The sequence below is a fragment of the Notothenia coriiceps genome, unplaced genomic scaffold, assembly GCF_000735185.1.
Source record: "Notothenia coriiceps isolate Sejong01 unplaced genomic scaffold, NC01 NC01_scaffold00000969, whole genome shotgun sequence".
Lineage (NCBI taxonomy): Eukaryota > Metazoa > Chordata > Actinopteri > Perciformes > Nototheniidae > Notothenia > Notothenia coriiceps.
The window spans coordinates 274889-278788 of record NW_011333670.1 but is presented as its reverse complement, the minus strand read 5'-3'; the positions used below and the strand labels follow the sequence as shown (position 1 = coordinate 278788).

General features: G+C 36.8%; 1 protein-coding gene and 1 long non-coding RNA gene across 2 annotated transcripts in view; one reads left to right on the top strand and one right to left on the bottom strand.

Moving 5' to 3' along the window:
• epha4b (eph receptor A4b) overlaps nucleotides 1–3900 on the bottom strand; it is a 177462-nt gene that overhangs the window by 100830 nt on the left and 72732 nt on the right. The window lies entirely within an intron of this gene.
• LOC104958253 (uncharacterized) lies at nucleotides 1104–2391 on the top strand. Its single transcript, XR_799745.1, has 3 exons — nucleotides 1104–1261; nucleotides 1820–1925; nucleotides 2281–2391. It is a non-coding gene; the product is annotated as an uncharacterized lncRNA (long non-coding RNA).

Here is a 3900-nt window from a genome sequence, read left to right as displayed (position 1 = left end):
AATAGTCCTTCGGCGGCACTCGATGACGTAGTATCCTTGAAATATTGGCTTGGAAGCCAGTTTCCTCGCGATTGAGAAACGGCCAGTGTGTTTGAGCACAACCACGGCGGAATATTACTGCCAAAAGTCACGTGAGTGAGTCACGTGACTTTTGGAAGTAATATTCCGCCGTGAGAAGAAAAAGCGTTGTATTTGTAAAAAAAAAGTGATGAATTTGTAAAAAAAGTTGTGTAGTTGTAAAACCTAATTTGTCTCTGAAATTTGATTTATTAGAAAAATGCTATGTGTTTGTTTGATAGATACGTTGTTTCTTTGCTAAACTAAATGCATTAGTTTGTAGATGGTGTTTTGTATTTGCAAGCCACATTGTGTTTGTTAGTGAATCATGAGACATTTGTAAAACCTGTTTAGGTTAGTTATGGCAGGAAATTAGCTCCATATAGAAAACCCACCTGTTTTATGCACACACTTCCCATTTCTGAATAACTCTTAAAATGGCTTGGCTCATTTGAAGCTAACGAGGATTCTTGTTGTTCTGAATGTATATCCTCATGGTTCATGTTCATTGCACTCTAATTTGCTTTCTTTGAAAGCATCAGCTAAATTAAGTGTAATGTGTATGAACACAATACAACTTTTGGCTCAACACAGGTATTCCAGACTTTTTCATAAAACTACTTAATAAAGGCTATTTTAGTTTTCTTGGGTTTTTGGATTTAACTCTAAACCAAACATTATGACCATTAAAGGGTCAGTTACTCATATTATTAATTTGCCCCAAGGGTGTTCAGTGAATTATACAGGGTATTGGGGCACTGTTTTTGGAAAAGCGATGCTGTTGAATTTTTCCAAGCTGAAAGATGCCAAGATAAAGAATGCCAAAAAACGACGGTGGCCGGCAGGTGCAAACGCTAAACAACGGCCAAAAACACACACATAAGCAGGAAACACCTGCAAATAACGCTGCATTTACAGAAATGATGCAAGCTAAACCTACAACACACAAACCCCGAAAACAAACGCAACAGAAAAATGCTGCAAATACAAAAACGATATGCAAAGTCAAAAGCACATACAACCGAAAAACACATTACAAAAAAAAAGACATTACAAAAAAAAAACATTCCGGAAGTGCTCCAGGCCTCTAGGGGGCGCGCTACGTGGAACAGATTGATGTATGACCAGACATAGAGAGAACGAACAAGAGTGATGGAAATCGGGAGGAAAGAAAGTTCATTTAAGTGGAGAAAGATATAAGAAGGTAAGTTTTGTTTTGTTTTTATACATAGAGCGTCATATTTATATAGCTAGTTAGCGTGCCTAAATACTACACCAGCTGAGGAGAGGAGAGCTTCACGTGAAGAGAAGATAAAGTGAGGGAAGAACATTGTTAAAAGAGGTGACAAATCAAGTGTAGTCAAATAACCCGGGCCATAGTGAGTACCGCGGAAAAAGGACATTTGAATTCTTAGCAGTTTGTTTATATGTATGTATTTGTGTATAGATGTTGCAACTATACAGAGCTTTAGCAATTGCCTGTAACTATGGTCATGCTAATAAAGCTATTGAATTGAATTGAGAGAGAGAGAGAAGTGACAAAATGTGAAGAGGGACAAAGTAATGACAGGATAGTAGTGTGCATTAGACATGCTCAAGAACAAATATAGAGAAGACATTCAAGGAGAGAGAGAGGACAAAACACAGATTCAACGATAAACATGATGTATCTTTCTATTTATTTAGCTAACCACTATTTAGACTATGTGTTTTTGATTGACTTGATTAAATGGATTTACTACATCAATGTATGTCTTTTCAGGCTGCCATGTTTTGTCCTTTCTGTGGCCAACATCTGGGGACAGTTCAAGTGTTCTGTGGCTCCTGTGGCAAAAATGTACAGTTTTTGGCAGAAGTTGAACACAACAGTAAGTTCACTTTTTTTATTGTATCTGTTTCAAATGCAAGAAATAAGGAGTCAACACACTACTCTGTTTAGAATACTAATTGGCAGATGCATACACTAGTTATCAGCATGAAGGACACATTTTTTCATTGTCTGTTTATGTGAAATATGTAGAAGCCATCATTAAATTGTAGACCAATGCATGATTAAATACACAACACAGCCTATAGTTTACATTCATAATTGTGTATTAGTTCTATCTTTATAGAGAACATTATACATTTAGAATCAGATTTTGAGACAGTGAGCGGCTGGGAAAGTCACACCACCATGGGGCACAAACAGTTGCTGACGTGATGTTTTCTTCGCATTCTCAGGCATTCCATAAGGAGGGTCAGGAACTCACGCTTGGGACCACCAGTGTCCCCTCCATCCTCAGTGTGTCCCTCATCATCAGTGAACTTAACTGACATCTCATGAGAGCGATCTAATGAGGCACCTTTGAAGCCACGGGTTGCTCCATCCCACACATTGGCTCTATTCATATTGAACCTGCTGCAAGATGTATTTGTTCTTTTTGCAGAGAGTTCTGCAACAATTTCCTCCGCAGTCAGGTATTCTGTGCTGGAAAAGACAAAGTGATGTATTGTAATATTAAATGATGAAGCTAGTAATAAGATTTACAGTATAGAATAGAAAAATTAAGTGGTAATAGTAACAATTAATACCTTTGCTCCATTTTGTCTTCTGGCTCAGACTGGCTATCAATAATGATAAGTGCATACACATTTGTGTAGTTGCTGCAGTGAGAAGACAGTTGAATAATTATTTTCAAATACATAATATATGCATGACAGTCATATTTACAAAAGGATGTCGATCCTCTTGTTTTTTTTTTAATACATTGGGTTCTAAACTGACAACAGCACTTTTGTTATACTCCTGCACAATCCTTGTAAACATTTGAAATGGATGCAAGAAACAATATCTGATCTTTGAAAAATATTTGTGGGTGTTTTTTGTATCGTCTTCACTAAGATGTAAGATGTTGTGGGTGTCATTTGGAAATGTATAAAAGTATAATTGTTCTGCTTCCTGGCAATGTTACCCATGTTGGAGGCTATACAAACAAACACATGTAAAAATAAAGATACACACCACACAACTGTGTCACGATGCAACTGTCAACATCATTTACATTACATCACATTGCATTTAGCTGAGGCTTTTATCCAAAGCTACTTACAGTAAGTGCATTCGACCAAGAAGATACAAACGAGAAGAAAACAGAATCATATAAGTACATCAGGTTTCATAGAGCCAAAACATTTCAAGTGCTACATGGCTTTAGATAACCCAGTCCTTTGTTGGTACATAAGTGCTTTGTTAGTAATTGTATCGCTCGAAGGGGAGTCGAAAGAGATGAGTTTTCAGTCTGCGCCGGAAGATGTGTAAGCTTTCTGCTGTTTACCTATAGAGGTTGTTCTGACCCGTGGCAGATTGGACCTCTTCCTTGAATGGGGTTGGTTCTCCATCCTGTTTTTACCCAGGAAATAAGTGCGGTTGATCTAATGACAGTGTCATTAGTACACAAATGTATTTATTGATTTCATGTTCACAAATTCAAACCTACATGGTATAATTACATTTTTCTTAATTAGTCTTTCCCGATCAGACGCTGGTTGTGGGTGCCTGAGAGGTCTGATAAAGGTAAATAAAAAATATATTCAAACTACTGTACTGTTAAAACATTCTGCTTCTTGTGGCACAAAATAATATGTTGACAATGTTTTATTTTACCCTGGCAAACTTGTCGATTCTTGGAGTGCTCACTTTTTGAACATTTGGATGTTAACACAAATGACTGACTGGAATAAAAATAAATTCACTTTAATTAAGAATAAATGTCAATCCCTTTATCCCTTACATGATAAAGGGATTGATTTTTTACACGAGGCAGCACCTTTAATCTCTTGCTTAAACTCAGGCTTAACTTT